Source organism: Ursus americanus, chromosome 7, assembly GCF_024610735.1.
Source record: "Ursus americanus isolate L20-20 chromosome 7, mUrsAme1.1.p, whole genome shotgun sequence".
Taxonomy (NCBI): domain Eukaryota; kingdom Metazoa; phylum Chordata; class Mammalia; order Carnivora; family Ursidae; genus Ursus; species Ursus americanus.
In genome coordinates, this window is record NC_142133.1 from 82,173,451 (window position 1) to 82,192,660 (window position 19,210).

At 46.0% G+C, this 19,210-nt stretch overlaps 1 long non-coding RNA gene across 1 annotated transcript; it reads right to left on the reverse strand.

Moving 5' to 3' along the window:
* Positions 1 to 2,547: 2,547 nt before the first annotated feature.
* On the reverse strand, positions 2,548 to 7,307 carry LOC148109737 (uncharacterized). Its single transcript, XR_015725102.1, has 2 exons — positions 7,130 to 7,307; positions 2,548 to 2,870 (listed from the first exon to the last, which is right to left on the reverse strand). It is a non-coding gene; the product is annotated as an uncharacterized LOC148109737 (long non-coding RNA).
* Between the last annotated feature and the right edge of the window lie 11,903 nt (positions 7,308 to 19,210).

Here is a 19,210-nt window from a genome sequence, read left to right on the forward strand (position 1 = left end):
TCACTGTTGTGGGTCAAAATGTGACACCCCCCCCCCCAAAAGACACATTGAAATCCTGTGAGTGTGACCTTATTTGGAGATCGGATCTAGGCAGGTGTAATCAAGTCAAGTCATTAGTCTTATCCTATATGACTGATGTCCTTACAAGAAGAGAAGAGACACGGGCAGGGAGAAGGTGGCCATGTGATCGACGAGGCAGAGATGATGCGTCTGTGAGTCGAGGAATGCCAAGGGTCCCCACAAGACGCTAACAGAAAAGTATGCAACTAGTTCTCCCCGAGAGCCTCTGGAGGGAGCACACTGCACAGCACCTTGATTTTAGACATCTGGTCTCCAGAACTGTGAGAGAATAAATTTCTGTTGTTTCATGTCATCGAGTTCGTAAGACTTTCTTATGATGGCCCCGGGACACTAAGCTGCTCAGCAAACCAATTTCCTGTTCTTGGGCACACAAAAAGAAGGAGACTACTTCCCAGCCCCTCTTACAGTACAGTCGGGATTTTGGCCAAAATGATATATGTCCCATCCACGCCTGGCAATGAGATATGCTGCCCTGCCTTCCGGGGGCTCTCTGTGAGGGCAGCAGTGCCACGAGATGGAAGAAGACACCATCCCTGATATAACGGCTTCAAAAACTCAGCCCAGAAAGGCATCCGACGTGCACTGAACCATGCCATGAGCCAGCAAGAAATTTCTGTTGAGGCTTAGTGATGGCCCTGATTTCTCCTGTTATGTTTTTATCATTTCTTGCAGCATTGTTGAGCTGCCAGAACTTCATGTATTGTAACGCAGTGCAACTATAATTTAAAAAGTAACATTCGTGCCCTTGGTTATACTACTGAAGCAGCAGAAAGTGGCTATCAGAGACCAGGAAGATGGGGACGAGCTGTGCAGTGGCATGTTACCTGGTGGACATTCCCCCGTGGTGTCTGGGGAACAAGTGTGCATGACTCAGCCTGCAGCCCCAGGAGACACAGTTGGAAAGACCAGAGCATTCGTGTGTGCTATCACCGGCTGTGTTTAGCACACATTGCGTGAGAGAGGTGAGTTCAGGAAAGAATTAGTCAAAGTGGGTAGATACGTGATGTATCAGATAGAGTGAATAGTTAATGGTGGACTCTCGAAGCTGAGTATGTGGGGTTTGGTTGTAAAATTCTAACTTTTCCACATGTTGGGAACAGTTCATAACAAAAATATTATTAGAGAGAAAGAGGAACAAATGAGCCAATTTGCAAAAGAAATGAAAAGGGCTAGAGAGAATCCAGAAATTCAAAGGACATGCGGTTGCGAAGCTAACGGGTTCTATGCCCTAAAACACGAGAGCTGGAGCCTACGAGGCTTTGAGTAACAGAATCTCAGAACTTCTAAATTGAATACAGTGACCTGGGGAAAGGTCAGATTAAATATATATCTTCACCTATGATTGTCATTAACCTCGGAATAGAGAGATGGAGTCCGAAGAGAAAGACAAAGGGATAAAGGAAAGAAATGAAGCAGATTTGGGGTGCATACCTTAGGAAAATGTGGGCATAGGTTTTTTTGCTTTTTTTAAAGATTTTATTTATCACCCCACGGTGGGTGATGTCCAGTGGGTCCTGTCAGTGGGATTTCAGCCTCGTCCTGACGCCCTGGTGGCTGTGTGTCTCTCACCGTGGCCCCTCAGGTTACCTGTGTCTCTCCCATCCTAGTGTTTGCAGTACGAGACGACTATTTGTAGGTTTAGTCTCTTACCAAAATGAGAAGAAACCTCAGCGTGTGGTTCCTCCTGATCTGCCACACGACTGAAGAAAACATGCTTGCTGTTTGACGTTCTTCAAGTAAATGCCTCTTGTTACATGCATTTTAACCATTTTTTACATTGCTCCTTGGCTATGAGCCAATTTCCTAAAGAGTAAAATATTAAGCATTTTAAACGATGAGTTATAATCCCTAGAAAACAACCTTCCGCATCTTTGCGAGGACAGGAAGCGTGTGAGCAGTAAGGCCAGCCGCTGTGCCATATTTGATTAATTAAATCCATAATGTTCTCAAATAAGGCCTGACCCTCACTGAATTTCACCAGGAAATGGAGGACAGAGGCCCAGAGGGGACTTTTCCAAAAAGGAAAGAGAAAAGAAACTTAATTGAAATCATAAAAGGTATTTTTTTAGTACTCTGGTCATTTTAGGCCAAATGTCCCACATATCTGCGAATACAGATTTTGAGCCTGATTGGGTCACCATCTGTATATATCATTTTACCCAAAATTTGGGCTCAATGTTTTCTGTTTTGAAAGTTACAGTCTGGAGTGGGCACTGGGTGCTGCCTCCACTCCCGCGTCCAGCTTCTGTTTGACTCAGCCTGGCCTCTGTAGCAAAACACCACAGACTGGGGCTTTCGCCCACAGACACCTATTTCCCACAGTTCTGGAAGCCAGGCATCCCCGAGCAGGGTGCCCTCTGATTTGGCTCCTGGTGGGAGCCCTCTTCCTGGCTCTCAGACAGCAGCCTATGTCCCCATGTGGGAGACAGAGACAGAGAGACAGAGACAGAGACAGCAGGGGTGGGGTCCTCTGATATTTCTTTTTATAGGGCCATCAGTACCATCACAGGGACCCCACCTGCAAACACCAACATACGGGGGTTAGAGTTTGAACAAGTCTGGTCGGGGGACACGCACATTCAGGGCACGACAGTCCGTGTGACCACAGTGGTCTCCTACGTCAGCAGCTCCTCGAGCCTTCTGCCTACAGTCATCAGGTCACACGAAGAAAGGCCCTCCTGAACTGTCCATGAAGAATTCTATGAACCCTGTTCCTTGTAGCCGGAAGCACCGTCTTGTCTGTACAGTTAACGATCTTCATCTGCATTTGTACCTTGTTCAAGTTCAGGCTAAAAGGGAAAAAAAGTCATGATATCCGGCCAGCCTGGTCGAGCCCGCGCCCCTTGTCTGGCCGGCCCCAAGCAGAGCTTGTACTCCTGGCAGCATGAATTTTTACTATTGATCTTTAAAAGGCACAACCAAATACCCATTTCTGATCTTTTGCACTGAAAGTCTCTTGCACACTCTGCCCATGTTGTTTGATGTAATAGGTCCCTGTGGCTTGAAATTTGATAAATTCGTTTTGTATTCTGTGCAGACATATCAGACATTCACGGTTTGGGATTGACTGCTTCTAATATCATGAAGCATCTTTTAGGTAGGTGTGCATAATTTTGAGAAAGTAAAAATCAACCACTGGCCAACCCTAAAATTAATTAACTCATTAATTACAAACAAGTGAAGTGAGAGAGTTAAAGGGAAAAAAAAATTAGAGATATCTGGGTTTAGTCCTGATCCTGCGGCCGCAGACGGGAGATGAGAACATTCACGCACGCCTCCTGTCGACATCGCCCTGAAGTGAGCTCTGTGCTGTCTGAGGCCCTAACTGCCCCCTGGCTTGGCTGCTCCCTAACCTGCCCTCAGTCAGAGCCCCTCACAGCCCCACGGAAGGAGCGGGAGCTGACTCTTCACCATGAAATCCAAAAGGATTTCCTGGAGGCCAGAGAACAGAATCCTTCACAGGAACATTGGTTGGCATTTTGTTTAAAGAACTAAAAGTCGAGGTAATCAAGCGATGGAAATAGCCTGCCAGGCATGGTAAGAGCCCTCGTAAAAGGCTATTTATAGAATCATAATTCCAAAGGGGCTCCCTCCCTCCTAAGAGTGAGAAAACAAGCCCGGCACACTGGGGTCACTTACCAAGGACACAGCAGCGTTAGCAGAAGAGGCCAGCGGAGAGAGAGCCCGAGCTCTCTGAGTCCCCGCCTGGGTGCTCTAAAGAATTCTTGAGCAGAAACGGTTACGTATATAGGTCAAAAAGCTAAAAAGTAGGGGAGCCTGGGTGGCACAGCGGTTAAGCGTCTGCCTTCGGCTCAGGGTGTGATCCTGGCGTTATGGGATCGAGCCCCACATCAGGCTCCTCCGCTATGAGCCTGCTTCTTCCTCTCCCACTCCCCCTGCTTGTGTTCCCTCTCTCGCTGGCTGTCTCTATCTCTGTCGAATAAATAAATAAAATCTTAAAAAAAAAAAAAGCTAAAAAGTAAAATTAGGTATCTCTAAGGCCATGGGAAATGAGCAAAAGGGTCAGATCTGAGACAGAGGAACGTGGGGGCCACAGCAGGCATATCTAAAGGCATTCTAATTAAACGAACACCTACTATCTCTGATGACCATATTCTGGAAACTTCATGGCCACACCTGTCTCTGAGACCTTGTGATTCCCCCCACCTCCTGGCCCAGCTTCCAGTCTCTATGTGAGAGGAAGCAGTTCTAATATACCTGTTGGAAATGTTCTGTCCTGCATGAATGATACATGAAAACGGCATGATATTTTAGGGAATATTTTTTGGAAGTTAGGCTATATTCTTCTTATAAGGAATGCAATGTGATTTCTTTAAATTTAGGATGAGTTTTTAATATCATAGATAAACGCCATCCAAACTTATGTAAGAACAAAACTTTCGGCAGGAAAGTTTATCAGATTTTTTTTTTCTCTCCATAGGACCAAGAGCTCAAGGTCTCTCTAACCAAGGCAGCTGCTTACCTCTCCATTCCAGACTGGTTTGCTAAGGAAAAGATGTTATGGCCCCAGGAATGTATCTGGAAGTATGCTCAGACAGTTTGTGTCTTGTGGTCCCTGTCGTGGTCTGCGTCCTTTCTGAGTTAGACCAGAGGCCTGCTCTGGACCATGGTTTCAGCTCCTGCCTGGAGTCCTTCATCTGTACCCGCCTTCTGAACCTGGCTCTCCTGGCTTCCCAGGCCTTTCTGTCTGCAGCTCCTGTCTGGCTACATCTCACATTACCACTCTCCCTTGGATGCCATCAAGGACTTTGCCAGATACAAAAATGGATACCAAGGGAGTTTATAGGCAATAGACTAGAGAAATAACAGAAGTTAGGAGTTGGTTTTTGGTCCTGTTGTGGTTTGGTAATAAATAATCTGCTGGGGGGCACCTGGGTGGTGGAGGAATCCAACTCTTGATTCAGCTCAGGTCATGATCTCGGGGTCATGAAATTGAGCCCTGCTTCAGGCTCCAAGCTCAGTGGGGAGTCTGCTTGATTATCTCTCTCCCTCTCCCTCTGCCCCTGCTGATTGTGCTCTCTCTCTCTCTCTCTCTAATAAATAAATAAATCTGTAAAAAAATAATAAATAGTCTGCTGGCATGACAAGAGGACTCTGGCAGTGTATTACAGAGCACCTAGGGAAAGGACGAACTGTCGTCCCCTGGAAGGCAATGTGTGTCACGGCCACAGGTGTACTTGAGAGCAGGAGGGGCTCTTGCCCTCGAAGGCTGCCTGACTGCTCATCATCGGGCTGGTGAGTCCCACTTACTAAGAGAGAAAGAAAAGTCTAAATGTGTAAAATATTTTGGTCAAGACATGGGCTGAGCACCAAAGCCTTTAGACAACTATTCTGAAAGAACTGTTGGCCCAGTGTGGCCACAGGGACGTGTCGGCTACAACCCGCACACTTCACCCCTGCAGGTGCTGGCAGACCGCGCTGCACTGATGTTGATTTCCAGTCTCTTACGTGAACAGCAGGGCCTGAACTAAGAGGCTATGAGACTGAGAACTGGAAGGAGTGCATACAAGAGGATGTAGACCCTGAGGGCACGGTATCTTCAGCCTCCCCTGCCCTAGGCCTCCCCCCAGCCAAATCACGTAGTCCTGATCATTTAGTGGGACCATTCCTGCCTAAATTGAAAACACTAGAAACACCTTAGCAGAGGGAGGTTCTTTGCAAGGGGAGAACACTGTGTCTCCTCCCAGCATTGCTGGTACTGTTTGTCTCCAAATCTGTAACAAGAGTCAGGTCCCAATAAGCTCCAGGGCAGCATGGCTATAAACACAAATTCTAGAAGAGGGACCTCAGAACTAACATGATTGCAAGTCCTGGTTAATTTATTTTGGTAACGATACATTTCCAGTTTACCCTCAGAGAGGCTTAGACTATAAGCCAGCAAATACTGCCCACTGGCCAAGACTGACCTGCTGCCTGGTTATGTAAATAAAGTTTTATTGGAACACAGCATGACTTTTTGTTTTCATATAGTCTTTCTACTGTCATCCTAAAATGACAGAGTTGAGTGTTGGTGACAGAGAGCACATGGCCTGCCGATTCCTATCCAGCCCTTTACAGAAAGAGCCTCATTTTAGACCGAGGAGAGAAGAGGAGAGTTGTCTAGCAGGCTGTGTTTATCACGTAGCTGCATAATAGGAGTTCTAACGTCAGCAGGCTATCTGGAGCAGCTGGAGGTAGCTGTGATTGTTTAACCAGTTGTTTTATATGTCTGGGACATAACTGCAGCCCATCCAAAATAAAGCTGAGAAGCCAGAATTTTCTTAGGAAAATGTAGATGAAATCAAAGATGTAGGGCGGCAGGATTGTGGACAAGGGTATATCATATGCAACCTGCCCATCGACCTTTTTGGATGACCTAAAACTGTTTTCTCCACCAAGGCTTTGGAGAAGCCATCCGTCAGGAAAGCACTAGCATCTCTGCAAATTAGCGTTGTGGTTGCTCTCCGCAGTGTGCTCCATGCTTGGAAAGAGACCAGATTCTGTCTTATCTAGATGGTCACCAAAATCTTTCCTTGTGGGTGAGGCTTTTAATAGTCTTGGAAACAATATGATTTCCTCTGTAAATATCAAGCAATTCACTTTTCCAGCCAGCGAGTGCTAGTCCGACTGGCAGAAGGGAAAGGTGACTGCTGGGGCACTGGGAGAGGGTACCTGGATCCAGCACCCGTCACTAAAGCTGATGTGAACATCGCTACTTTTGAACGTGTAATCTGCCAGCAGCAAAGATAGGCCATGAGCCTGTGACCCAGCACATTCTGGAGGGTCAGTCAGTGATAGGCTAATCAGGTTGAATTCTTTCTTACAGAAAGGGTAGAAACTTGTCTTCAGTTGAACAGATATGTCATCTGGATAAACATGTGCTTGCCTTTCTATCACTATCCATAGATGTCTGGACCTTCAGTGCATCCTCAAGGTCCACTGAAGTTTCTTTCTTGAGCAGTTCCAACCATTCGGAAGGATGATCATTTCATGGCTTTATTATTTTTTTCTTAAGATCTTCTAAAGAACAAAGAAAAGTTTTACTTACTTTGAAAAGATAGAAGGGGTGTCTGGGTAGCTCAGTTGGTCAAGCATCTGACTCTCCTTTTCTGCTCAGGTCCTGATCTCAGGGTCTTGAGATGGAGCCCACGTCAGACTCCACGTTCAGGAGGGAGTCTGCTTGAAGATTCTCTTCCTCTGCTCTCCCCATTCATGTGCTCTCTCTCTCTCTCTCAAATAAATAAATAAATTTTAAGAAAAAAAGATAGAATAAAACATTCTACCCTGCAATTACCATATGGGTCCCCTGAATCCCTTTTATAAATCTAAAATACAATATGGGAACTTATTTATTTTATTTTTTTACATTATGAAACATGTCATTCTTTTAACATCCTAGAAATTATTTTGTCATTTCTCATCACTTATTCCCAACTAGGCCAAAAAAGAAAAAAAAAGAAAAAAAGGAAAAGAAAAAAAAATTAGATAATAAATTAGTAAAAAGATAGACTCACCTAGAAGGATGATACAATGGTAAAATCAATGTCATCCTTCATTTTTATTTTGTTTTTAATTTTTCAAAGAATTGCACCATCTTTTAAGAAGAAATAAAATACACTGGAGAAACCAACTTCATAGGTCACTTATAACATTCACTGAACATAGTTGGTAATTCAGAATTGTTCATTTTGCCACCAATGAACGTCAAAAACATAAAGGGTCCAAGACTTTACTACATTTTTGAGCTACCAAGTTGACTTACCCCCATTTCATAGCTGCTGTGAGAAGACACGGAATTCCAAGGTCCGCTCAGCAGAAGCATCAAGCTTGCATTGGTTCCTGTAGCTCCTCGCGATTCACAGGGATGATGTGGAAAACCCCACGCGGCTGGACACGGCTCGAGCAAGGTATCTGCATCAGGGTTTAGGAACCCCAAGCTTTGGGAAACTGCATCTTTCATAATAGGCTACACGTAAACCCACCTTTGGGCCCACAGTGAAACCTTACGTTTATCATCCAGGACAGCAAAGAAACCTGCCCTTTTTTTGAAACAAGGAGGTATTTCTGTCTTATGAGGTCATTCACTATAAAAATCTCCTTGAAAAAATAGACCGAAAGGAAGACAGGCAGTGTGTCTGCTCACAAGCCTTGAATAAGCCCAACAGATCCACGAAAATTTTCTTCTGTCAATGGCAAAGAAAAACAATCGGAGAAGACATTTCACAATCCTTAGGCAGAGCAGCAAATGAGGGCAACCCCCCCCCCCCCGCCACAGCGGTCGGGCGGTGCTTCCGCCGTGGGGGAAAGTTCTCGATCAGCACTGCCCCTGCAGTAGCCAGCCACCAGCCACACAGAGCTGGGGCCCTTCCAATGTGGCTAGGGTGAGCAAGGACAGGGCTTTGTATTGTATTTAGTTTCACGTAATTTAAATTTCCGTAGCCATATAGGACTAGGAGCACAGCTTTAGACTCCAATGTTGATTATGAAGTGGATGCTAGAAGTGAAATCTCATATTATGAGGTTTCAAATGGAAATATGATATTGTTACCAAATTATTCACAAACAGGAGGGATTTCCTCACCCTAGATTGTGTGCCAAGGGCCTAGGCCACTTCACTTTGTCAGACAGACTTGTGACAGTATTCTTTCCTGTTCTATGATATTTGTGTGCCAAAATTTATTTGAAAAAAGGGCAGTCTATTTTAAATTCTTAGAAAGACTGGTTTTCCCCCATCCCTTTATTCTTACTTCTGTAAAGTCTTCTCTCTGACTTAAAGATAATATATGTATTTTTAAAAATTCCATTGAGGAGTGCCTGGGTGGCTCAGTCAGTTGGGTGTGGGACTCTTTTTTTTTTTTTAAGATCCTTCTTTGCAATTCTTTTTTTTTAATTTTTTTAATGTTTTTTATTATATTATGTTAGTCACCATACAGTACATCCCTGGTTTTTTATGTAAAGTTCGATGATTCATTAGTTGCGTATAACACCCAGTGCACCATGCAATACGTGCCCTCCTTACTACCCATCACCAGCCTATCCCATTCCCCCACCCGCCTCCCCTCTGAAGCCCTCAGTTTGTTTCTTAGAGTCCATAGTCTCTCATGCTTCATTCCCCCTTCTGATTACACCCCCTTTCTTTTTCTCTTTCTTCTCCTACTGATCTTCCTAGTTCTTATGTGTGGGACTCTTAATATCAGCTCAGGTCTGAATCTCAGGGTTGTGAGTTCAGGCCCCACGATGGGCTCCACACCCAACTTCAAAAAAAAGTTTCATTGGGCTCAGATGGCAAATGATAATGACAGTTTTTCCTGGTACATGGAGGGTTAAACACCATCCTGGTAGGCTACATAGCTTTAACACAGCTTTTTTTTTTTTTTAATTTTATTTATTTATTCAACAGTGTTAGAGACAGCCAGTGAGAGAGGGAACACAAGCAGGGGGAGAGGGAGAGGAAGAAGCAGGCTCATAGCAGAGGAGCCTGATGTGGGGCTCGATCCCATAACGCCGGGATCATGCCCTGAGCCGAAGGCAGACGCTTAACCGCTGTGCCACCCAGACGCCCCTTAACACAGCTTTAAAATTTACTGCAGGGGCACCTTGGTGGCTCAGTGGGTTAAGTGTCTGCCTTTGGCTCAGGTCATGATTCCAGGGTCCTGGGATTGAGTCCCTCCTGGGGCTCACTCTGCTCAGTGGGGATTCTGCTTCTCCCTCTGCCCCTCCCCCCACTCATGTGTGCTCTCTCTCTCTCTCTCCTCTCTCTCTCCTCTCTCTCTCTAATAAATAAATAAAATCTTTTAAAAAAATTTACTCCATAGTGAGATAAAGCAATGGGTTGATGCCCACGGGGTCCGCCGCACTACCACATCCCCCATTCCCAGGAGTAGCTGCTTTATCAAACCGAGTAAATTATTGACGTTGCAAACCTGAGAGGTTGGAGGGAGTCCCCTACAGGAGCAACATAGCCGCTTCTCCCGGAGCCCGGACACGGGGTTCCAGACACCCGGGGAGCAGGGGGCCGGGGGATGGGAATGGCTCTTCATTCGCAAGGTCAGTGATAAACTCAAAAACGCTGGGTTCCTCACTCTGTGACTCTAGGTTCTGCTGAGTTCAGGATTTTAGTACCCAAAGGAGGGATGTTTCCGTAAGGAACAACAGTAAGGTTTGGAATGAATTTTCAGCCAGGCCATTTAGGGCTCCTTGTAACACCGGATGAAGCAGCCCCGCCTGTGGCACTTTGCTGGCTGCATGTCTGACTCAGACTATCGATCCGGCATTCTTGCAGTGGATTCCTTTTCTGCTCCTATCAGGTTGAGTTGTTCTCTGCTGCTTTTAACTAAGGACCATGACTGATGTAATCTTCTAAATAAAACTCCTAGCCGTTTCCCTCGCCCGGTGCTGCCTGGCAAAAGAAACAACTAGAAACAACAATGAAAATGTGTATGCATTTACAATATATTATATCCTACATGTGTGTTGAAAGCATGTCTTTTTAAAAACCTGAACTCTACTCTGAATTTTGCATTTTCCGTGTTCATTTTGCTCCAAGCACCCCAATTTATATTTATCTGTCTTCACGGCAAGACATGAAATGTTTTTCTACTGCTTTACTTCTAAGCCCTTTCCTTGTGCATGTACCTTTCAAGTCAATCCCCTAATCAATTGATTATATAAACAGAGTCTTAAATTCTCCCTGTGTATATTGATTTCTTTTTTTCAATCTTCAACCTATTGATCAAACCATTTGATCAATTGAATGAAGTAACAACATCATCTGGCATATTCCACACTTGGGCACTTCTGCTTGAAGGAGAAGAATGCAGATGTTTGTTTTTATTCTCTAAATAATTATAACCTTAAATGCTGCATTGGGTATGCACATCGATAAACCTTATAAAAGCATTCCTGTCTCTTTTCTTGGCTGTCTCCAGGGCTCTGAGGCCCAACCAGCCTGAAAACCAAATGAAAATAGTTTGCTATTTACACAGAGCCTTTCATTTTCTAAGTAGTAGGCTCAATCTTTAACCTTTTATCTGCCCGTACAGATCTTACCACACCGTGCTATGTACTCGTGTTTCTATCCCATCACACCGCCAGCTCTTTAAGACGTTCAATGTATGGTGTGGAGTGAGTGGTATATAAAAAGGAGAGGAAGAATAATGGAGGGAGGAAGTAGGGGGAGGAAGGAATTTATCACAAGAACTATAAGGCATCTATACTGGTCAGTCACGTCTAAGAGCATGTGAGAGCTCTTGAATGCCATTTAAATGTGAGCTCTCACTCTTTTCTTCTGATGCTTTCATTAATGCTACTGTGCCCTTCTTTCAAATAACACTCTCCTAAAAGATACGGGACAAATATTAGGAGAATATTTGTTAAAGAGGATTCCTATTATTAGCACACGTCTCATTCTAGTCCTGGCTCCGGTTTCTCAAGAGAATGTGGGTCAAGAATTTGCTGGAATCTGAAATGGCCATTACTAATGCGTATTGAATAGCACTGCTACTCGGAAGGCAGAATTGGCGGGGACCCATGGAGGCCTCTTCCCTATAACATTCAGGTGTGGATTCCTCCAGCAAGACTAGCCCTAAATCCAAGCTGCCTCTGTCACATCTGGAAATTCTTTGGTTGAATCTCAAATGCTCAGTATGTGGGTGAATGCCTCAGAGTCGACAGCCAGCATTCCAGAAAAAAGCATTGATTATCTCTTTCGTTCATTTACCCAGCAAATATTAACTGAGCACCTACTATATTCCAGGCACCACTGGATAATAATAACTAAATAAAAAAAGACATCAAAGCTTATATTCTATGGAAGAAGACAGCCAATAAGCAAAATAGTGAATAAAATATACATAATGTTAGAAGTTGATCATTTCTATAAAGTAGCGTGAAGCAGGGAAGGGTGTGGTTATTGTGTGAAGGAGGGAGGTTTAAATGGAGTACAAAGACAGATATACCTCTCATGTTGTTTTCTGTAAAAGACCCCCACCCTTCTTACTCACAATATGGGAGCCCAGGGGGGAGGCTCCATATATTCATTCAACACAGACGTGTTGAGTCCCTTTGTGTTGCACAACTGGGCCCGGGATGGGAAAGAGTAAAAAGACTAAGTAAACAGACAAGACGGCGCCCCGTGCTCCCTGCAAAGACCTGGAGCCGGGAAAAGGGAGGAGAGGCCCCTGACAAAGTCTGCAAGTTCTACTGACCTACAGGGTGGACGGCGATGTCTCTAGACTACCGTGAGGATTCAGGGGCTTCTGAGTTATTCTGGAGCAGTCTTCTCCAAAGTCCAGGCCTTGATCCAGTGGCCCATGAAACCAGTTTACGGAGTTATCACTAGAATTCTTGCAAAATGAAATAGAGTATAATAGAAAGAAATAGGAGAAAGAGAAGATACCAGAGGGGTTCAGAGGATTGCGTGCATAACGGGAAACTTTGGTTGGCATTTGTGTACAAAGGGGTTAACATGTCACGGTTTCCTTACTCTGGGCTGCCTTCAGAATGAGTTTATGTTGCTGGATGCGAACTTAAAGAATTGCAAGGAGGCAGGCAGAACGCCAGAGATGTGCTGTCTCCACGAGACCTGTTGCCGAAGCCTCAGGACTGGTGGGAAACCACAGGCCCAGCTGGAGCCGTGTAGGAAGTCCCCACCCTTCGTGGCTTCTGCAGGCCCATCAGCGGTGTGCCTGCACACACGGAGCACCCCCTTGCCCCCAGGAGCCCCTTGAGGCTGGCCCTGTGGGTGCCCCTCCCTGGGGAGAGCTCGTTGCCACTGGGACAGCACAGTTGGGACAAAGCTGGTCTATCAGAATAACCCTAGGGCTTTTCTGCTAGAAACAGGTTACAAAGCAGAGTGATGTATTCTGACGCCTGGGGCATGGCTTCCGTTATCTTGTTAACCGCCAATGCTCCCTGCAGTTTGGAGGCCCAAGGGACACCGGAGAACACCCCGAGTACTAGTTACCTCACCTGGTTTGAACCTCTGCTCCCCTCTTTGGAGATCTTACGGCTTTGAGCAGAGTGCTCCAGCTCTCTGGGCCACAGTCATTTCATTTGGTGATGTGGTTAATGATAACCGGCTCATACGATCTTTATGAAGATCTGAAAAGATAATGTCTACAGATCTCTTGATACAGTGTCTGGCAAACAGTAGCCATACTAATTTAAGTCTCCATGGAGTTATTTCGGATGCGTTTTCGTACCAAAATAGTAATAGTTAGAGTCTTGCAAAAACTCAAATTTGAGATGAAAGGGAGCCAGGAACCCCAACTGTTCAGGACAAAGACCCTCGATGTTATTCAGCACGAAGGTGACAGGGTAAAGAGAACTCTCAGCTGGGGTGAACTGATTTGAACAAGTCAAGTCCAGCAGGCAAACCAGCCCAGGACGACTTAGCGTGCGGGCAGAGTTCAGCGTCACCACCATGTCCGCGTGGCCGTGATGTGAGGAGGAGAGGGAGCGGGCCCGCCGCCATCTCCCTGTGGATGTTCTGTGCAGAGGTAAATGCCTTTCTTGTTACTAGGGCTTAACAGCAGGAAGTATTTAGGTCACATTCAGGCAGCGGCATTTCACGTGCTGTGGTCACCGCCACTAGACGTGGACTGGCCCTGGGATCCCAACTGGCTGTGGGAATCCTCACGCTGCACCTTGTGCCAGCCCAAGGGCTTATGTCAGTTACCCCACTGCAAGTTCACGGCCCATCCTCCCCGGGGCCAGATGCCCAGGAAGGGGGGGGGCGGAGGAAAGGACAGTCAGCCACCTCAAGGGAATTTTCCAAGGACACGCACAGTGTAGGTGGCAGACCAGGATGTGCCTCGCTTCCTGATGTCTAGCCAGGGGTCCCCAGGGGTGGTTCTTAGAGACTCAGACAAAAATCAAGTTCGGAAAACCTCCTGGGATCCTCTCTTCTGTTGTCATCAGTGACAAAATAATAGGGTGTCCGGCAAAATCAGAGAAGTGGCATTGCCTGGACATGTTAGGCTGTGGCTCTTTTCTTATTACCTTTTTGTGATCGGTCCCTTTCCTGAAAGGCTGCCTTCACCCACCTTCTCCTGGGGGGCTGCTCGTCATCTTTCCTTCTCAGGACCCAGGTACCACTTCTCCTCTCCGGGAAGTTTGCCTTCATCCTCCCTGTCGGACCAGGTGTTCATCCTTTGTGCTGGGAGAGACACTTCTCTCCGTCAGATCGTTTACCCAGGTGTTAATTTCTGTTGTGTGGCCTGCCTTCCCCACTGCACAGTGGTCTCCTCGAGGGCTGGGCCAGGTCCTCTTCCCGCCGGTTCCCTACTGCCTGACTGCCGTGCCAGGCACATAGTAGGCAGTGAGTAAATGTTGAGGAAATGAATCCAGGTAGAGTGCGTTCATCCACCTGTGAGCATATTTAATACGCAAGCCAAAGAAGAGCGCGTTAACAGCAGAGGGAGGTAGAGCTGCTTTTCCCAATACTGCATGTCATCTCGACCTAGATAAACTCTATGATTTGTTCTGAATCTGTGGTTCTCTGACTTCCAGCAGGGGGGGAGGCTAGCCTTCCCAGTTATTTGATGTGATGGAATTGGGTTTCTCACCATTTTTAATAGAACCGAAGGCTGCCTAGGCTTTATTAGCTTACTGAGTTGGTCAGAACATTATAAATTATGGAAACGCAAGGCCAGACAATTTATTCCCTGGTGGCATAAATTATGTAATATTGTCTATAACACACACTTCTGAAATTCCAGAACATCGTTGCAGTTTTGTACTTTTTAACAGAGACTATCACACGCACAAAAAGTACATATACTATATATTATTTAAGGACAACGGGAAACATAAACACCCACGCTTGAGAAATCGCCAACATGAAGTTTGAGAAAAGAAACTTGACCAATGATTTTGAAGCACCCAGCTTCACCCCCAGTGACAAACACCGTCTTCCCAATGGACTGTATTTTAAATCCCCTGCTTTTTCGTGAACTTAACGATCTGTCATCTAACTGCCTAGTTGATATATTGTTTAGATTTACATATTCTTAAGTTGATTATATTGTTTATATTATTCTGCAACTTGCCTTTTTCCACCAGCTACGGTGTTTTTGAGCTTCATCTGTGCTGATGTGCGTGGCTAAGTTCGGGTCAGATTGACTGATGGACACCGTACTCCTAGTTGGTGACCATCTCACGATGCGTGGATGCAGTGTGTCAGCGCTTGTGTAAACATCTTTGCTCGTGTTTTCTTGGCTCGTGAGCAAGCGTTTCTAGGGCAGGTCCCTAGACTAGAAGCTGCCTCATTTAGCTTTCCAGACAGTTCCAGAAAGCCTTCTAGCATAATTGTACCAGTCTACACGCCACCAGCTGATAGAGATGCCACTGCTTCGTAGCCTCCCTGATACTTGGTTTTGTTAGAATGGCTTTATTTCCGCCATGGTTTTAATTTGCACCCACTCCATCACTAACAGATGAGGCCGACCCACTGCCGTGCCCTGGAACAGGAATGGGACTCAGTCATGTTGGTGGCCATGGGCCTGAGGCCTCTGTGTCCTTCTCCCACTGACTTTTATAGGTGGGGAGATATGTGTCTGAACGAGGCAAGCATGAGTTTGCCAGCTCTGCCTCTCAGTAGGAATGCAATCTTGGCATAATCCCATCCTCTTCCTAAGCATGAGAAGCTATAAAAGGAGAATAATAATCCGTACCCTGCAAGGTTGTTGCAAGGAGTAAATGAGATGTTATGTGTAAAGCACATGATAGTTACTATTTCTAGATGTCACAATATTTTGTATGTCCCTTGCCTTTTACACCATTCTCCTAACTCAGGACCAATCTTTTTGATGGACTGTGCTTGGATATCCAGGATACGGGTTAAAATGTTTTAACATCTACCAAAATTTCCCCCATTTAGAGCTTGGGGAATCAGCCTCAAGCTGGGAACTTTCTGTTAAGTCAACCTCTCTTGGCCAAGGGAATCTTAGGTAGTTGCCACGGTCTCACCTAGCTGTCAGGACACAGAGCAGAGATTTATGGCAAGAAGGGAAGAGCTGGTAACCCAGGAAGAGGAGTGGTACCCAGGGCCTTGTCTTGGGGAGACACAGGCAAGATTCCCCTCACAGTAGGTCCTGCAAGAAAAGCAAAGATGAAGACAGGAGGAGGCAAGGCCAAGCATCACGGAACGTACGGATGAATGACAGAACCTAGTAAATCAAACTTAGTGAAGGCAGAGGTGGGAAGGAAGGGTCAGATGCTGAGTCAACACAAGCGTCATGGAACTGGCTTGAGAATCTGACTCCAAGAAAACTGTGAATCACAGTCATCGGAGGCTGACCAAGGGTAAGACAGAAGGCCAGCCAGGAAATAGTCTTCGAATCCCAACAGTGTGTCAAACGCCTTCCTAGGCCCTGAGAATATGAAAACATTCTCGATTCCACCTTCTATGACTTAGGGGATAGAGTAAAAACCAAATGCCAGGCAAATCGTGGCAGAGAGTAGAGCATAGATGCCCAACCACATGAAGTGGTCAGAAGACACTAGACGATTCTAGAAGAGTGTCGAAAAGAGTTGCTCCATCCAGTGTAGCCCTCTCTAAGGATGTGCAGGAGGAAGTCGCACGTGGCAGAACCTTCCAGGAAGCAGCTGGACAATAAGCATGGGAAAGGAACCGAAAACAGTCAAGTTTGAGTAGACACAAGACAGCAAAAGGGAACATAGTGTTCAAGGAGACTAAGAGAAAGCCAGAGTCACATTGCACCGCGCCCTGGGGCCAGGTACAAAGGTCAGGGTTTTGTTCCAAGGAGACGGAAAAGCACGGGTGATTTTGAAGTTGGGAAGTCTCATACTGTGGCCTGTGTGTCTGCTGAAGTCCAAGGATACCCTTTGAAAGGCTGCTGCAGCTGTTCAAGTGATTCTGGATGGTAGCCTGAAATGTGGCGAAAACATGCGGAGAAATGATGCTAAAATTTCAGATGGGTCAGGAAAGTTCTCATGAACGTGGATTGTACGGTGTTGTTACTGAACCATTGGTTTATTGTACTTTTAAGGGGGGGGCCTTAAATTACTAATGTATATGTGTTTTCATCCAATCTTCTTTATTTGCAAGCACATACGGCTAAACCTTGAGAGGAAACAGAGTGGTAAGGAAGGGAGCACTGGCCTGGCAATGAGGATCAAGGTTTCTGTTTTTAAAGATTTTATTTATTTATTTGGGAGAGAGAGAGAGCACAACAGAGCAACAGAGGGGTGAAGGGCAGAGGGAGAAGCAGACTCCCCGCTGAGCAGGGAGCCCGATGCAGGACTCCATTCTGGGAACCGGGGATCATGACCTGAGCTGAAGGCAGATGCTTCACGGACTGAAACCACTCGGGTGCCTGAGGATTAAGTTTATCAATCCTGACGCCATCATTCCTTTTCTGGAGAACTTCACTTACCTAACGGGCTGGGGGCTGTGGCCCTGGCTCTTCTTTGTGAAATGATAGGATTTGAACACAGTTTTGTTTTGTTTTATTCAAATTCTTTGTAAACGTTAAACTAAATACGGACTTAGAAATAGTGCTTATTCCGATGTAAGACAGCATTGAGGCCAATGCTTTTTATCTGCGATCAAAATTATTCAGGGTTATTCTAAAATCAGAAAATCAGTAAAAGCAAGACATAGACAGCTACATTTATGAGTTTGATTGTAGAGTTGGGGTAAAACGTGAAGATCATATCATTGTTTTAAACAGTATAGGAGAAGAAGAGAAGGTTTCTCCTATTATTGGCCACGATCAAAACACCTGCCAGCGTTCAGCGCCATCACTCACCGCGGGGTCCGCACGAACACCTCGGCTCTGGACTCCACAGTCTCAGCGTCCAGGCGCAGGGACACAGGACACGATGCCCCTCCTATGTCAGGAGGAGCAGACACTGCCCTGTCATTTTGTGGAGAAGCCCGCTGAGCTTCCAAATGAGAAGAGGTTCTTGAAGCTTCCCAAGTTTGAGGAGATGGTAAGAGGTGGAGAAATGGATCTGGCTCTAGGGCTCTTTGCATTTACCCCACGTCTTGATGGTTGAGTCGGTAAAGAAGGGATTCAACCCCATCCTCAGAAAAATAAACCTCACTCACGCATACACACCCTTCTATGGCCTGAATGTTTGCACCCCCCCCGAATTTGCGTGTATACCCTCTGCCCTAACCCCAGTGTGGTAGCCCTAGTGTGGAGGGGATGGAGGTAATGGGATTAGTGCCTCTACAAGAAGAGACATGAGAGAGAGTCTATCTTTCCCCACCACCCATGGGAGGATAAAGCAAGAAGAGGGCCATCCGTGTCCACCAGAGCCCCACCAGGCTGGCACTCTGATCCCGAACTTCCAGCCTCCAAACTTGTGACAGAGATATGTTGTTTATGCAGGCTACTCAGTCTGTGGTGTCTGTTGTAGCAGCCTGAACTCACACACACACACACACACACACACACACACACACACACACACGTTCACACACCCTGAAATTTGGCAATAAATGGAGGCAATGTTCCTTCAATAAACCTCTAGCTTTAAAAGTCAAGGTGTTTAAGTGGTTCCAGGGGATGAGTCTCTATTGAGAGAAATCTTCCGGATCTTGACTTGAACTGATGCTATCTTCCAATTATCTCTGTCACTGGCAAAGACTCCGAAGGCATTTGTGGAAGCTCTGCATTCAGAAGGTTCCACCTAAAACATCAGTCATGCCAGGTTCTAGACATCTGGCCTTTCTTGACATTGCACATACTTCAAGCATGGGCAGGGAAAGCCTAAGGACTCAGTATTTATTGGCCGAAGGCAAGGCAGAGTGAGAAAGACAGAGCAAGGTTCTTTGGGACCAACCGGAGCAGAGGTGCCCTTGGGACCAGGATGCTGGTGGCACAGATGGGGTCAGTGGGGGACAGCCTTTGTGGTGGCAAATGAGATTAAATAAGGAGGCGTTGACTAGGAAGAGCAGCAGGTGAGCAATGACAGCAAACGGGAAGAGCATGAGCTTCTGGCAGGCAAAGACGGGTTCGTGCAGAACTTAGAGACGCCCTGGTCTGCATAAAGAATGAGTAAGGCAGAAACACGTCGAATTGGAAAGAATTGTGCATAAACGTGGAGGCGGCACCAGCTGTTGCGTAGTGACTTGGTGCCGTTGGCCGCGTGCATG